Source organism: Ictidomys tridecemlineatus, chromosome 4, assembly GCF_052094955.1.
Source record: "Ictidomys tridecemlineatus isolate mIctTri1 chromosome 4, mIctTri1.hap1, whole genome shotgun sequence".
Lineage (NCBI taxonomy): Eukaryota > Metazoa > Chordata > Mammalia > Rodentia > Sciuridae > Ictidomys > Ictidomys tridecemlineatus.
Genome location: NC_135480.1, coordinates 26,951,592 through 26,970,671, shown reverse-complemented (window position 1 = coordinate 26,970,671; position 19,080 = coordinate 26,951,592).

Sequence of the window (19,080 nt, the reverse complement as noted above, 5' to 3'; positions counted from 1 at the left end):
GGGGAATTCCATGAATATAGGGAGAAATAGTGGAGTAAAACAGAGGATTGATGGGGAGGGAGAAGGGATAGAAAAAGAAAAAAATGGTGGAATGAAATTTTCCAAACAATGCTATGTACACATATGAATATACCCCAGTAAATTTAACCTTTATATACATCTGTAAAGCAATAAACAAACAAACAAACAAAAACAACAACAAAAACTACTAATAAATACAAGGAAGAACAGTAGAATAGAGAAAGGGGAAAGAGGGAGGGAGAAAGAGAGAGAAAAGGGAAATATTGGGGATTAAGTGGAGTAAATTATATTCCATGCTTGTATGATTATGTCTAAAAAATCCCGATACTATGTAAAATTTTAATGCACTGATATTTTTAAAAATATCTGTATTTTGTTTACTCATTTTTATGTGGTATTGAGAATTGAACTCAGTGCCTCACAGGTGTGAGGCAAGCGCTCTGCTACTGAGCCACAATTTCAGCCAAAATGCAATAATATTTTTTAAAAAACTGCTTGAATGTTTTCTTGCATCAGTTGGTTTCTTCTCAGGATATTTCTAAATATTTTAACCTTTTTCATATGCCTTCCAACACTCTAACAACTCATCTCTCACTGCCTTCATTATATTTTATGGATAAGCCCACACAAAGTTACATTTTGCTCTGTATAACGGATTTGGTCTGTCTCTAAATTCTAAGCTATTGCAAAAACTGCTATTTTCACAGCCTGCTTAACACTTACCTATTAGTCAGAATGTATGTCATGACTTCCTCCTAGAAGCTTCTATCATATGTCTGAAACCACAGGAAAACTTTATTTTCCAGGAATTGTGCCAGATGGCAAAATTCCTCCTAAACTCTCAAGATAGAAAGAATTCAACTCCATTTTCTTTAGTGAAATAGGGAGCCCACTGAACCATCCTCACAAGAGAATATATGTTCTTTGTTCTTTGTTTTTAGGTAACCCTAAAACAGAGGATACTTTTAATGAAACTCAGAGTAATTTAATATTTAAAAAGAAATTGTAGACGTGATAATAATGGGAGTTCTTTCACGTATTTTGTTACAAAATGAAGAGAAAGAACTATCACTGTTGCCACCAATACAGATGAATCACAGGAGGGTACTTCCTCCTCCTAGTGTGTCCAATTATATTCTGGTCCCTTGGTCTTAATACAATGTAAAAATAGATGCTTTTCTTGTTCATCTTTGCATCTTGAGAGATGAACACTCTTTCTTAAATACATGAGTAGCTTAATAAATATGTGTTAAGTGGATGATTGAAACTAATAAATATATTACATCTGAATTGCAAACTAGACTCTCAGAGTTTTGCAGACCATACACTTTCACATTCAGATAACAGAGTTCATGTTGGGGATGACATTTAGATCAGTTGATGAGCAGTGCTGTCCTTGATGCTGGAGTTCTGCTGACAAGAATGCCTTGTGATGCCACTCTTGGCTGCTTTCAGTGCAATAAACATTGAATGCAGGTAGGTTGGACTGTGTTGGCAGAGGATGCACAGAGAAATGTTACTTCCACAGCAAAGTAATTCCACAGCAATTCCAGGAGCCTGAGAAGGTGCTCCAGTGTTTTTCTATCCTAAGCATCAGAACACAATAAAACTAGTACTATCCAAATTCATACTCTCAGGGAACAAGTATACATTAACTTTTCTGACATATGTCTTTGGAAAATCCAGCAGTATTTATTTCTCATTTGTGTAGAGGAATACAATAATTTTGAAAGCATGTGCAAATAGGATCTAGATTTTAAATATTCATTTATACATAATAATTTTTATGATATATTTATCATCTCAATATTATTATGGTTCTGTACATGGAATCATGGCTATTTAAGAGTACTAAATTAATTCATATCAATAAAATTCAATGTATACTTTAGTTATAATTTATATAAAACATAGATATAGGACACAAATTCTATAAATTAAATTTTCACCATTTTGTTAAAAAAAAAAAGAACTTATTTGCCTTAAGGGGAAAAACCACCACTGGTGGTATATAGAATAAAGTAATTGTTTTGTGTTACCTTGGATAATTGTAATAGAACTATAGCTACTTTAATTTGTATTTCTGGACTTACTTATTTTCTAATTATTTTAAATCAAAGTGCATTATTTTCTAACTAAATGAAAAATTGTTCTTAAGTTGAAATTTAAGGAAACTTTTTTTAAACCTCAAATTAAAAAAAATGTTTAAGAATTTCATTAGGGATTTCAAAAAGAATCTCTCCTTTTAGTCTTTTTTTTTTTTCTTTTAGCAGTAATACTTAAAGTAATTGTATGGGTTACCAAACACATCTTGCCTTCACTTCTCTCTACAGAGTAGTTAAGGCTGAATAACAAAATGGCTTTATGAGTTAACATGAAATTGCTACAAATTCCAAAAATGTCCTTTCCCATTATCTCCTGGAGACATCTGCCAATATTTATCTTTTAATAGGCTAAGCCATCAGCCTCAGTAAATAAAATATCAGATTTCAACACATACCATATTTACAGAATTGAGGGGACACTTAGGGATAAGATATCCCTGGGACTATTATGTCAAATACCCTTAATTATGCATTTGTTTCTCCACAAAAATTAATGGGTGGCAAAATTGGCAGAACAAAAATGATATTCCTCAGGTCCCCCAACCCTGTCTCATTATCCAACTACTGCTTTACTGATATCTGTGAAATGCTTAATTGAAAGCAATTCCATATTGATGAAGATTACAGTTTGCAGAAGGAAGGCAAAACTCAAGGTCAGTTGTTGTCATTCAACTAAAAGAAAAAAAAAGCTGTTGCTCATATTTAAGCAACACACTTTCTATGACCTCAGTAAAACTGACTGCTATGTTACTAGTTATTAAGTGAATCACAGTGCCCAGTAGCCTTTGACTTAACTGTATAAACTCAAGGAGATTACTAAAGCTTTGTGAACCATATCTACAAAATCTGAAGAAAGGTATTAACATTATCATTGATATGATAATCTTAAGATAACATTGTAAGTTATTTGATACAATGTAGAATACTCATATGCTTCAATATATAATTGTTTGATCATTTGTGAACATTAAGAGAAACCAAGCCAAACAGCAATCACCCAGAAATTAATCAGTTTATAAAAGCAATATTACTTTGTTCTATAAAATGATGAGCATTTCAATTAAATTCTGAACTGACATCAGCCTTTTTGACATACTTGTGGATACAGGCAGATAAGGATTCTGATATACTCATTGTAGTCCTGACTCTCCTACTCAAATATGTGAAATTTCTAAAAGGGGTTTCCTTCTCTGTGCATATGTAGTTGATGGTTGTGGGCAGAGCTTGCTAATACAAAATATAGAAAAGTAGAAGAAGAAGAGAATGGCCTTACAATAAAAAAACTGGAATAAAATCCTGACCACCAGGTTTATTACTTTTTTGAAAACTAAATTTTATCTGAAAGTTAAGGTTAAGGGTATCAACTTCTCCTAGTTTTGAGGATGATTTATTGAATCAATTATATGGGATAAGTACCTATCACAGACTATGTTATAAATAAGTTAATAACTTAGCTCTCACTAAAACTCTACCTTCCCTCTGAATTAAAAATCATTGATTCCAAATTAAAATTTTCTTCAGCTACTAGTAAAAAATTATACAATATTATGAAAGAGACAAACAATTGATTATATATGGTTATTTTTGTATAAAAAATTAATAACTTCAGTATGAAGAATTTCTGAATACATGGAAGAAAGATTTGTCTAAGTGTTCATGCTTTCCAATAAGTTAATGCTAATTTTTTAATAATTAGGGATCCTAGGGCAATAGAAACAAAATTCAGTAATTTGTAAAGAAGTGATAAGATTAATATCAAGAATTTCAAGTCTAATTTCACATGAAGTAGTCATTGCTTGCAGGATGTAAATCTGTATGTACTGTCTTAGTAAAATAAAATAGAAGCTGATCTATTCAAAGCCATTTTTTTGAAGAGCTTTTAGTGAGAAATATAGTACTTTCATCTATATAGTACTTTTCACAATATACAACAGATTTTTTTCAGAACCTTAAATGTAGTTGTTTTCTAACATATAGATAATGAAATGGCTAATATAGAAAAAAGAGTAAATTTAATCTCATAGTAAAAAAATCAAGAACATTTTGAATTATTCCCCTTCTTGTTGCTTTGACATTCCCAATTGCATTATAAATATGACTATTTTAAAGGGATCATGATAATGCTAAGTCCTAGCTTTTATTCAATATGAATAATAATTTGCATTGTAAATATCTACTGTGCCACTAATTAGCTCTGTGATCCTGAGTGGGTGACCACTTTGTGCCTCAACCTCAGCACCTTTTTCAAGAGAAACTATGCCACAGATGGTGGTGCATGCTTGTAGTCCTAGTGACTCCAGAGACTGAGGCAGGATGATAGCACATTTCAAGCCAGCCTAAGCAAATTAGTGAGGCCCTAAGCAACCTAGTGAGATCTTGTCTTAAAATGAAAAGGGGTGGGGAATGTGGCTCCATGGTTAAGTGCCTCCTGGGTTCAATACCCTGTACCAAAAAAAGAAAAAAAAAGAATTTTTTAAAGAGGTAGTAATATTATATTAATGTGAGGGTTTGAGAATTGAATTATTTAGCACTTAGCATTATAACAGTGTGTGGCACAAGCCTATTCAATATGTTTTTTTCAATACTTTTTTCCTTATAAACTCAACTCTTTACACAAAAAGTCAGTTTAAGAGTGGTTAAGCATTTAAGTATAAAAAAATATTTTATTTGACAATTTATACACAGTAGGATATATATCACAAGAGTACAATTAGATAAATTTTGACAAATGTTTAATTAACCCTTGAAGTTTCCTTTATTATCCTTCCCAGGCGCAATTATTGAACAAACACAGACTTTATTTTTATCATCAGGGACTACTTTTATCTTTTCCAGAACTACACATGAAAGACGACTCCATTTTCACTTATGCTTCTTTAGCTTCAAAGACTATTTGTAAGTTTTACCCATTGCGGAGTACTCCATTTTCGGGGGGCAATACCACAGCCAGTTTATCTACTTTTTTGTTGGTGTACCATTGAATTGTTTTGGTTAAAAACAAATAAACTGCTGGACAACCTTTGTGTAAATATGATTTCATTTCCTTTGGATAAATACTTAGGAATAGAATTGCTGGATTATGGGGTTAGTATCTGTTTAACTTTTTAATACCAAACAGTTTTTAACCAAAGTGTTGGTTAAAAGACCTCTCACATATTGGCTTGTTTTGTGAGCAAAGAGAGGTACTGAATGCCTTTGTTCTGGACTATGTATATCATATCAATAGATATAGAAATGCCTTTGCTATGGCTGGGACAAAGAACAGATTTTTTTTTTTTTTACTATTTGTATATTAAAGAAAAATTTTCCCTCCAGTGCAAACCTCTCACTGTCATTATTTAAGATTCAAGTTCCCCTAATATTGAGGCCATACACACTATAGATATTGATGTCACCTGACCTTTGAGACTTGTGGCTCAGGGACCCTTCACAAATTCAAATCTGTGCATGTCCACTGGCACTGCTGTAAATAGTCACCCTTGGGCTCCCTCCCAGCTGTCTTACGTCCATGAAATGGTGGTAGTCTTAGTTTTGCCTTTCAAGTAGCATAACATCTCAAATCTTTAACATTTGAGCAATAGTCAAATGTCCTCAAGTTCTTGACCATTTGATAATAAGCGTTATAAGTTGAAAGAGATTGGGGCATAAGCTTTTTTAATGACATTTGGGGTAGGCATCGGAATTGGCAGCAAATATAATAATCAAGTCACACTTTAGTGTTCATGAACAAAAATTGGTGAGGTGTTTGCAGGCTGAGTACCATTAAATAAGTCCAAAGACAATGTTCCAGATGTTGCCATGATCAGATGCTTCTCCAGGCAGGAAGGCTTCCCCATTAAGCTGAAAATCATTCTCAGTTTTATCCTATTATGGAAATTAGTACAAATATTTGTATTAGATTGGCAGATGGTTCTTTTCCTCAAACCCAATTTAGATTATATTTACAAAAGCACACAACCACACTGACAGTGAAGAGAAGGCTTTGTACAACTCCCACGGGCACATACTGGGCCAGTTGTCAAACTTTTGACCAGTTCTTGAAAGATGCTGTTGTGGGGGTGCATGGCATGTGTTGAAAGAGAATGGCAATAGCTGAACCCCTCCTGTAATATATCACGTCAACTTCAGATCCATTTAGACATGAAACTAAATGTTTTCAAATTGTAGTTTTGACCTTTCATTTGTGTATATGTGTGGTTGTGGTATATTTGCTATTGCTTTTCATTTCCATTTTTGTTTCTCAATGTTTCTGAATACTTTAAGGACATTTGAATCTCTCAAAGAGATTTATTTATGTTACAGAAAAAAAATATTCTTTTTGGGAATAGTAATTTAAAAAACTGGTCTATAAACTCACACTGTTCTAGTTTGGGTTTATAAGGTTGATTAGATGACCTACTGGTGAATGGGCCTGGATAATGCTATTGTGTTTCCACTGCTCAGTACTATTTCTGTTGATGTTTTACATCCTTGGCTGGAATGTTTATAAAATCAAGAAGGGATTTATTTGCTCACAAACTGTGCCATTCAGAGAACTGTGGTGACTAAATAACTCCTCAGTCTGTCTCCCTGTCCTCATGCAGGAGGTCCAACGCAACCAGCACGGTATCCTAAGAAAGAATGGAGCACACCCTTGATGAAGGACTTAGGTGCATCATTGACAGGAAGAGATGCAGTATTACAAAGCCATGTCATGATCAAATCTGTTTGGTCAGCTTTAAAACTGGGGTCTAACAGCATACAACCATCAGTTGAATCCAGTGGTGGACTCCACAGTCCCAGTAGTTGTTGCTTTTGTGACTGCAAAGATAATGTGACTATAATTGAATCTGTTGCAAAAAGGATGACATTTGGATATTCTGTGTCAGACATGATAGCACTTTGTTTTTCATCTCAAAGGCACCTGGGAACCAGGACCAATTTGCACTCATGTGGCAAGGCCTCTAATACACATTTGCAATATTCTCCAAGGGTCTACAAATTGCAGTATGCCACTTGTGGCTTGATCATGGTTTACTGTGAATGTCTCTATATTCTTATGGACAATATTTTTCATTATATAGATGATGTTCTATTGATTGGAAAAGCCAGCTGCCTCATTTCCAAAACTCTTGACAGCAGTATCATTTCATAAACCAAAGTAGTTGATGAAACCTGACAGAATTCAAGAGGTACTCAGCAGTTTTGAAAACTACATGAGTGGACTAAAAACTCTCAGTTTGTCTGGCATTCAAGGTAAATCATATTCTTGTCATTCTACAACATTACCAGAATGGCGATTCAACACTCTTTTGGATGTCTTTGCTTTTAGAGACTGTATGTACCTAACTTTTTCTTTTTTTTGATATTGAGGATTGAACTCAGGGGCATTCAACCACTGAGCCACACCCCCAGCCCAATTTTGTATTTTATTAGAGACAGGGTCTCACTGAGTTGCTTAGCACCTCACCATTGCTGAGGCTGGCTTTGAACTCATGATCCTCCTGCCTCTCTGGAGCCACTGGGTTACCGGAGTGTTCCAAGCCCACTTATGTACCTAATTTGAGCATTGTACTCATTTTCTTATATAGAATTACCTTTGAATCAGCATCCCTTGTGACAGGTTACATTGGAAACCACTCAATAAGGTGTAGCTGGATGTTTACCTCTGGAAATATATAATCCTAATGATTAAACTGAACATAATGATTTTGTGACTAAAGATTTTGCTTAGTGGAGCCTCTGCCAAAGGTATCATCCTCCACTCTGAGGGTCTTTGGGGTTTTGCCTCATCACCACCTTGATGTGGCTTTGAGGTATCTCCTTTTTGGAAAACATTTTAAAAATGGCTGTTTTTCTCCTGTTGAAATGAATGCCTGTCTCAAGAGACCTCTTGCCTCCAGCAGGATATTTGCATTTTTTTAAGAGAGAGAGAGAGAGGGAAAGAGTTTTTTTTTTTTTAATATTTATTTTTTAGTCTTCAGCAGACAGAACATCTTTATTTGTATGTGGTGCTGAGGATCAAACCCAGTGCCGCGGCATGCCAGGCGAGCACGCTACCGCTTGAGCCACATCCCCAGCCCCAGATATTTCCATTTTATATTGGCTTAATTCAGACTGAATGACTTCGGAGATGGGAAGCGTCCACCAGTTTACTTGTCTAGTGAAAATAATGGACAGAGTTGACTTGACTCTAAAAGCATTTTGGTTTTACATGAGAAATTAGCAGTGTTCTTTTTGTGTAAACTTTGCCCTCTTTCCAGTGCATGAAAAAAAAATGTTGGATCCATGGGGCTCTGGATACACAGAAGTTTCTCAAATACCTTGTGTTGTTTTACTGGCAGTTCATCTAAATTGAAATGCCATGGTATCCACTGGGATGTTGCATCTGTTCAAACTCAGCATTGACTATGCACAACTGAAAATGGATGTGGTTACTCTGCTAGGAGGGCAGGAGGCAAAGCTATTCCCATTGCTCTGGTAACTGCTCTCCTAGATGAATTTTTTTTTTATATATTTGTTTTTAATCTGGGGCTATTGACAATTAACTGTCTGTTTGGTTCATCACTTGAAAATTACACTGGCAAATTCATTATATCATTCTTTACCTGTGTTTATCTGTTCCAATTATTTTCATTATTATTTAGTCATTATAATGTCTCTTTAACATTTTAACATTATTTTTCTTTTTTGGATAATGTTTTTATATTTTTGGCTAAGAAAGTTTTGCTTATTCCAAATTGCAGCAATAACATCTTATGTGCCTCTAGAAGCTGTATTGCTTTAGATATTATGTTTTGTTCTATGATGCATATCAAAGTAATCGTGCTCTATAATGTAAGATGAGGATCATAGGTTTTGGTTTTTATTTGCTTGTGGGTTTTATATTTTTAATATGGTATCATCTGAATACTATTGATGAAAGACATTGTATCCTCCAGTGAATTGCTTTTATGACCTCAAGAAAAACCAATATGGTATATGTGTAAAAGCTAAAAATTTAAGGAAAATATTATTTTACTGATGTAGGATTTCTTAATAAAGACATAAAATGAGCTAACCACAAAATATTGTGTTTGTATTGTGAAGGAAAACAAAATTTAAAACTTCCACTAATCAAAATTACATTAAAGAGAATAAAAATATGAGTCATGAATTGGAGAAGATGATTTTCAGCATACAAATTGATATAGAAATAAGCATATATGTATGTATGTATATATATACATACATACATACATAGATGTAGTTCCAAAAATAAATGAAAATAATATAAGTGTCTTAAATAAAATGTTCAGAAGGTATTAGCAAGTCATTTATAGAAGAAAAAGCCCTTGTGGTCAATAACTATTTGAAGAAATGTTTCACTTTATTAATAACAAGAGCATAGCTGACTACAACATATTACTGAACATATGAATTATTTCATATGATCATATGAATTATTTACAAACTTGATATCTACATAAGTGACTTTGAAAAAAAATTGGCATTGTTTTAAAATTTTGAATATTTCAATAGCTTTGGGGATACATGGAAGTTGGTGGAGAAAGTCTAAACAGCAATTCTCAACTCCTATATAGCCCAAAAATGAAGCAGAGAAGGAACAGATGACCAGAGAGGTGGGTCGCAAATTAGACACTCTAAATCTCAATATTGGACATATTGAAAATTGGACGGGCTTGGAATTTGGTGACCAGAGTAGGAAAGAATGAGATACTTGACCATGAACTCTGACCAGTGTAAGATCAAGGGGGAAGGCTAACAATGAGAAAGAGCTCCGGAGAGGAAAAGGGCATTAAGCTCATTTAGTCTCTCTTTTCCTTGTTGCCTTACCTACTCTTACCTCAATTACCCCCATTTTTTCTTCTTTTTCTCTGTTATTATTTATTAGATCTGTGTACTCTGTACTCACTTTGTCTCTCCTCTATTTTTAACCCCTAATTAGTATAATTCTTTCATAGTTCATTTAACAACCTATTCAAGAACATCACTACAATTTCATATCTGGATTACACACACTGTGGAGAACATTTTCAATATTTTTTCCCAAATTTATTAATACATGCTTTTGCTTTTAAGTGACTGCAGTGAACAGGGTTTAGTATCTTCCCTCAAAGTGGTTCTGGATACTGCACATAGCAGAAGACAGTCTTTGAGTGGGGACATCAATACTCAGACATTTGCCCAGCCTGACGCACATGTCTGAGTATTGAAAAAAGAAACAAGAGAAGAAAGCTTACTAAATAGTTACTTTCACAAAAACAGAAGATATAACTACACCAGCAGATTGTAGAACGTATAAAGAATATTTAAAAAGCAAGGAAACAAGCCACCCCCAAAGACCACAATGCTTCAACAATTGATCCCATTGACATCATAATGAAGGAAATGTCAGATAAAAAACTTCGAAATTTCACAATTTAAAATGGTCACTGAACAGAAGGACAACTTGAGGCACAGATCAAGAGAGAAAATACAGGATTTAAAAGGTCAGTGAAGTAAAAAGAGATTCTGAAAAATCCAACAAATTCTGGAAATGAAAGAACCAATCAAATTAAAAATATAGTTGAAAGTATCACCAATGGATTAGACCTCTCAGAAGTTCAATTGTGAGGCCTCAAAGACAAAATAAATTAAAAATAAAAATATTAAAACACTATGACCAGAATATTCAACAAATCTGAGATAACTGTAAGAGACCAGATCTAACATTCATTGGCATAGAGGAAGGGACCAAAATATGAACTAAAGAAATGCACAACTTTATCAATGAAAACATTTCAATGAAAACATTTCATCATAACAACACAAAAATTTCAAATCTTAAGAATTGAATGTAAATACAAATATAAGAAACACATAAAACCTCAAATAGACAAGATCAAAAAGGATTCTTTCCCAAACATATTATACTTAAAATACCTAATTTACAGAATAAAGATAGAATTTTTTAACCTACAAGAGAAAAAATGGCATATCACATTTATAATAAGCCAGTTTGGATTTCAACTGATTTCTCTATCAATCCTCTGAAAGACAGAAAGGCATAGAATAATATATACTAAGCCCTGAAAGATAGCAGATGCCAGCTATGATTATTATATCCAGCAAAAATATTCTTTAGAATTGAAGGTGAAATAAAAACCTTCCATGATAAGTAGAAACAAAAATAATTCATAACCACTAAGCCTGTGCTACAAAATATACTCAATGAAACATTTCATGAAGAAGAAAAAATAAACATAAAACATGCAAAGGGATAAATGGCATGGAAGAATGTTAGATTACCAAGAATCAAGTCTGATTAGAAATAAATCAAAATGGCAGAAAATAAAAATCATATAATAACATTGAATATAAATGTTCTTATCTCTCCATTGAAAAGTCATATTGGCCAATTGGATTTAAAAAAAAAAAGCAGGACCCAACCATATGTTGCTTACAAGAGACTCACCTTACAGGCCAAGACATCCTCAGTCTGAAAATGAAAGTTTGGGAAAAGATATACCATGCAATGAAATCCCAAGTCAAGCAAGGGTAGCTACTCTCATTATCAGACATAGACTTTAAGCCAAAAGGAAACATAAGAGACAAAGAATATTGTTTCATACTAATTAATAATCCAACAAAATATAATGATTGCAAATACTTATGCCTCAAACAATGGTGTACCTACATACATACAAAACATTTTCTCAATATAAAGAATCAAATACAAGAATACCAAGTAATTCCAACATATCTTTTTCACTATTGCACCATTAAATAATTCCTCCAGACATAAACTAAGTAAAGAATCTTCTGGGAAAAAATAATCAAATGAACTTAACAGAAATATATAAAATATTTCATGTATCAACAACGTAATTTACTTTCATCTCAACTGCACATGGAACTTTCTCTAAAATTGATCATACTTTAGAGCACAAAGAAAATCTTAGCAAATAAAATAAAATGGAGACAATTACTTGCATCCTGTGAGATAATAATAGAATGAAATTAGCAACCAATGACAAGATAAATGGGAGAAACCACCCTAACACCTGGAGATTAAATAATATGCTTTTGAATGAGGAATGCATTACTGAAGAAATCAGATAAGAAATTTTAAAAAGTTTTTAGAAAAAAATGAAAATGAAACACAGCATTTCAAAATCTCTGGGACAGAATAATGGCAGTTCTAAGGGGAAAGTTTATAGCTTGCATTACTATATTGACAAATAAAAAGATAACAAATAAATGATGTAGCATTATAACTCAAAGCCATAGAAAAAGAATAAACTAATACAGAAAACAGTAGAATATAGGAAATAATTCAGATCAGAGCTGAAATTAATAAATTTGAAAATAAGAAAAGCAATATAAAGAATCAATGAAACAAAGAGTTGGTTCTTTGCAAAGAAAAACAAGATTGATAAACCCTCAGGCATACTAATCACAGGCACGTCAATGTTTATACCTGCTCAACTCACAATAGCTAAAATATGAAATCAATGTAGATGCCCTTCAACAGATGAGTGGATAAAGAAATTGTGGTACATAGGCACAATGGAATGTTACTCTGCCTTAAAGAAGAGTGAAATTATGGCATTTGCAGATAAATGAATGGAGCTGGAGAATGTCATGCTAAGCGAAATCAGCTAAACCCCCAAAACCAATGGCCAAATATTTTCTCTGACAAGTGGATGCTGATCCATAATGGTGGAATGGGTAGGAAAAAAAAACAAAGGAATTCTGAATTGTGCAGAGGGGAGTGAGGAGAAGGGAGGGAGTATATGGATGGGAAGGACAGTGGAATGAGATGGACATCATTTCCCTATATGCATGTGTGATTACATTACTGCTGTGACTCTGCATCATGTACAGCCAGAGGAGTAAGAAGTCCTGCGCCATTTATGTACAATGTGTCAAAATGTGTTCTACTGTCATGTATAACTAAGTATAACAAATTTAAAATAAAAACTACATTGAGATTTCCTCTAACTCCCTTTCAAGTGGCAATTTAGTACAGCCCCTCTGGAAAGCAGTATGAACATTCCTCAAATGACTAGGAATAAATTCACCCATGACCCAACTGTCCCCTTCCTTGATGTTTATCCCAGAGAAGTAAAATCAGCATATTATACTAACACAGGTATATCTATATTTGTAATAATGTAATTCACGATAGTCAAGCTATAAATATGACCGAGTGCCTATAAATAGATGAATGGCTAAAGAAAATGTGGTATATATAGACAATGGAGTTTTAGCCAGAAAGAAGAATGAAACTGTGACATGTGCTAGTTGGGATGGAAATTGAGCATACCATACTAAGTGAAATAAAACATACTAAGTGAAATTCAAGGGTCAAATATTTTGTGCCATTTGTGGAAGCTATGGCAAAATATGGGAGAAATGCGGGTATTTCATGGAAATGGAAAATGTCTCAGTTCAATACAGTAGATAGGGATTGGAAAGCCAGAGAGAAAGAATGGGGAAAGGGAAGATCTAAGGAACAAAATTGACCAAATCACACTATGTGTTTAATATGAATATACCATTGAGATTTCTACTTTCATTCAAATCTACAAAGTATGAATTGAAAACAATGAATAATTAGAAGGGAGACCAGGAAATTAGAGGAAAGGGAACAGAAAAGGGAGGATGGAAGGGAAAGAGGAAGTACTGGGGATTGAAGTGGAGCAAAATTATTTTTCATGCATGTATAATTATGTCCAGACAAACCTCAGTAGTATATATAATTATAATACTCTAATAAAAATACATAAATAAATATATTCTCATCTTATTATTCTGCTTTTAATTAGATACCCAAAACTTTCTGGTATTTTTTTTACTGAGGTATTTATAAGAATAGCTGTAATATCATTATTCATAATGACAATGGATATGAATTTATACAAATTTCTATTGACAGGAGAATTTAATAAATTTTGATCCATTCCCAACAGAATATTACATAGCAGTGAATATTTTTTTTTAATTAAGCCTCTATGTAAATTTGGAATTAATCTAAATGTCATAAAGCAATATAGAAAAGCAAATAACTAATGGCTACATTAATTTTTAAAAAGCAAAATGAAGACATATACAGGTATATAAAAGACATATACAGGTATATAAAAACAAAAAGTGAATGAAAAATAAATAATAACTGCCATTACATTTTGTAAGCAAATAAGAAAAAGAGACATATTTAAATGAAAAGTATAGATAATGATTTTATTTCAGGCACAAAAATCACACAAATATTAATTATAATATTTTTAAATAATTATGTAAATAAATATATATTTTAACATATAAAATATATGGACAATATTCACATAAAAATATTAAAGTATATGTTTTGTTTAATTATGATGGCCCATTATTATCTAAGGTTAATAATTTCTTGAGATGTTTGGACATGACCATTGTGCAAAAAACCACAGACAAACAAAAAACACACATACAATAAAAGCATGTGTCAAACACAATGACAGTGGATATTGCTTTAGCAAAATTCCGATTCATATACTCATATTTCCTGTTATTTATTGTTGAAACATTTTAGAAAACTGTAAATGACCTGTATATTGAACATCAGCAGATGCTTGCTAAGTTCCTGCACCTGATCTGGGTGTGAACTTCCACTGAAGTCATTGTTTTCATGAAATTTGAACTGAAGTATCTCACCATGATTCCCCATGAGGGTAAGAAATGATTTTTATTTTGCCAGTCACCATATGCTGTTTTATCCTGGCTGTTTGAACACCATGTATCTCCACACCCTCTGCAGGAACAACTTTAGAAACTGTTAAGTCATAATGTTATTCTTAGATGTCAGAGTTGGGGACAATGCTGTCATTTCTGACAAGGGAAAGAGGTAAGGACACTAAGGAAGATTACAGCAATGGGAAAGTGTATGCCTTGTATTGCATCCATTTATTAGTAGCAAATCCTGGCAAGTAAACAACAGGAAAAAAGAGGAATACCCAAATAGATAGTGACAAGTCCATCAAAGGAAGAAAAAAAAAATGAATCACGCACAACAGGTTCAATCAGGTTAATTAGAATCTGGGTTGCACTTTGGACCTGGGAATACTCATCTACAGGCTGTCATCTGAAGAAGGATTATCTTCACTTCCTCTAAGGAGCTTGGCTGGTGTGTAGCATTTGGATAGATCTTCTCACACCAGCTCTCTGGGATGAAACTGTCACAGAGTTGCAATTTAACAGGCTGCTTCCACATAAACTGAAAAATGCCAGGAGCTCCTGTTTTTCCAGTGTTGGAAACATTCACCATGGACATAGGTGTGGGAGTCCCAGAGAAGAGGATGGGAGAAGAAAACTGAGAGTGGGGAGAGCACTGGGGAAAATATAGACAGAACAAAATGAAAAACAAATGGAGTGAGTTAGAAAAGTAGTTTCAAGGAGGACAGAGGCCAAAGGAACACAAGAAGGACACTGTAGGAAAGTTTCAATATCCCAAATCACAATATATGTTAAACACAACAAAGGTCTTTGAGATAAAACCTGGCCTCACTTTTGGGAATGAAATCTAGTGACACTTTTATCCTTTTTCTTTTGGTGTGTGTGTGTGTGTGTGTGTGTGTGTGTGTGTTTAAAAGATTTTTCTTTACACAATACCTTTGTGTTTTTTATTTATTTTTATGTGGTGCTGAGGAATGAATCCAGTGCCTCACACGTGCTAAGAAAATACTGTACCACTGAGCTATAACCCCAGCCCAACTTTTACTCTTGATTTAATTCATATCCAAAATTGTGCCTTAGTTTCTTTTTTTCCCCCTTGGTGCTGGGGATTGAATCCAGGGGCTTGTACATGCAAGGCAAGCACTCTACCAACTGAGCTATATCCATAGCTCCATTAGTTTCTTTTTTTCCCCCTTCATTTCTTCCTCTTTCACTTTTTATTCTTTTTCTCCTTCACCTTCTTTTTCTTTTGTGTCCTTCCTCATCCCTCCTCATCCTTCCTAATATATTCACAGTTTATAAGAATTGCCTGTGCACCAAAAACACTTCCTTAGACGTCAAGAATCACACATTTCAATTCAACCATAAACAAATGATACGGAACTTGGTGGTATGCACTGATCTTTGTGCAAACATCACACATAAGCGTCACACATATGGTCCAATTGTTTGCACCTGACCTGAAGAGGCACAATAAACACAGAAATAAGATTTAAAAAAAAAAAAAAGTCTTGAAGGGAGGCACACACTTTAAAAAAAACAGAAAAGGATAATGAACAAACAGGTTATCATTGTACTGAGAATAAGAAGAGAAGCGGGGAAAAAAAGATATTTTTACTCTCATAGACACAGAGGATTTATTTTGAATTGCTGTGGATTTATTGCATAGTTTGAATTGTTCATTTTCTTCTCCTTTTAATTTGATTAGATATTTTATGCTCATCCTATTCCATCCACTAAGCCAAAATTACAATTAACACTCACTCACACACACACACACCAAAAAAAAAAAAAAAAACACACACACACACACACAAAGGCTTATGAAATGAGAAGATACATGGAAGAAAGTTTGATTTTTTACTCATTTTCTAGTTTCCCATGTATGGTAAATATATATGCTCCATTTCATAAGTTAGACATAGAATTCTAGTGTTTCTCCAAAATAATTTTGCTTATTTCTACACTATAAAATGGTTGTTTTGATCTAAAATTTAAATTTGTAAGACACAGAACAGACTACAGATAGCTAATGGTAATTGAAATTCAGTAGTTGTAGTGCAGCTTGTTCCATTAATATTTTTGTAGAAATATAATTCTTTAGGGAAAACTGCAGTCCTCTCTCCTCCCACACGGGAATATTTACTCTTAATACCTCAAAAATTTTAGGCATTCTTTCCCAATATCAATAATTTTATTTTAAAATATAAACCACAAAATTTTAAATACCTTCTCTTTATTTCCTTTACTAGCTTTTTATAACATAGCTCATTGACTAAAAGTTTCATATGTATATCTCTTTTCCAATTATTTCCCTATCATCCCATTATATGTTTTGATAATGACAATATTCATTATTTTTATTAAATTGTAAAATGTATTAAATTTTTCTATATTAATTTAATTAGCCACTTCTAAGTCAGTTGCAGATATATTATGAATAGGTATTATGATATTTTATGTCTGCATTTTAATATTTGCATTTTGTCATTCATATACTAGATTTTAAAAATACTCCATCATAATATTCCCCTAAACTCTTCAATACACCTGAAAATTGTTTTTCAATATGATTGATTATTTATTTAATTGAAGTCATTCCTCATAGAGATCACAATCCACCTGTTCCAATCACTGCATTCATTCAAAGAGAAGTTATTACTCTCCTAAAATGAGAACTGGATATTAGAATAAATGGAGTAATCAGAATATATGAATGAATCATGCAAGAAAGAGTTAGATCCACTCAGCAGAGCAAGAACATAAATACATTTTTCCAGAAGACACAGAAAAGAAAACCCACTAAATAAAGAGTAGTAAAAATTGAGGATCTTCCTTCTACTATGTATCAAACAGTATACTGTTATTTTCCCTGCAGAGAACCAACAGGAATGATGCAAAACAACAACAACAACAAAAGTTCTCCTTCTTACAAAAAGTTTGAAATGCGTCACTTTCTTTATATCTGCAATGATTTTCTTTTTCATATATAGAACTAAAGCTCCTCATTGAGCTTTCAGTTTAGTTTGCAAGATAGATAAGTTATCAAACTGTGGGAAGTGCAATGACAGGTGAGTTCCCAGTGCTTGCTCCGCAGAAATGGAAAATAGCTATACTAGGCCTGAGAGTGTTGGGGGTTTGTGTATAGACAGCTAAAAGGAAGCTGCTTTGTGTTAAAATCTGAAAAATGAGCAGTTCACCCCTGGAACAAAGTGGAAGAAAGCTTTTCCAGGTAGTGATGTCTCCATTCAGGACCCTGTACCTCTCCCTGAGCTACTGTGGGTGAAGGGCACCCAATGCATCCGTGGAAAAATGCTAAAAGTCAGTGGGGCTCATGACAAGCTTGGACAATATAAACTGTCACATAATTGATGAAAATCGTTTGTTGGATGAAGCTGACCAGATCAAGTAAGGTGTGACTAATGTGATGTGATGCTGGAAAAGTGGCAGGAAAATAAGACATCCACCCTGGGAAAGGGGTGGAAAGTGGCTTTCCATCATTTTTGGAAATATGACATCCCTTCTCAAGTCGCTGAATTCTCATTATCTACCTGACAGTCTTCCAGCACTAATGCACCTGTTGAACGAATGTGAATGGGGACTCGTTCTAAGGACAAAAGAGACTGTCACTTATCAGAGAAAAGCCAAACAAATGGTCTGAAGCCATTAGAGAAGGTTGTGCCTCTGTATAAATATGTTCTGCAGAAAGGCTGCACTTTCACAAAATGTCTATGTGGCAGAGGGCCTTGCGTGATTTACTTAACAATGAGATGAGTCAAGTAAATGATCATTTTAGGAAGCATAACAGAGACTGCAACATTTTAATCCATTGCTATGTGCTTGAGACAAATTAGGAATAATAACACAGAATGCTGAATTACAAATGTGAACATGGCCCACTAGATTGTTACATGCATACCTTTCCTGTCTTCACCAAAGCACTGCATTATCCAGAGTTTCAGATATGATGCTTTGTGATTGATTCAAAATTGAAACTAAGAAGTGGAAAAGTTTTATTAGTGACCTTTCCTCATCAAGTGTGACTTTGAGGAGATGCACATACCTGATAGGATAAAAAGGGTGCATGTTCGGACCTACAGGGAAATGAGAGATATGGTCAAAAAATAAATGAAATAAATTTCAATCTAAAAAATTTCATATTGAATCACACATAGGAAATCATTGCAACTGTTAACAAAATGCACACAGCTATTTATGGAACAAACAGGTTTTAAAAGAAATATAAGGCATGCACCTAAAGCTGCCATTATCA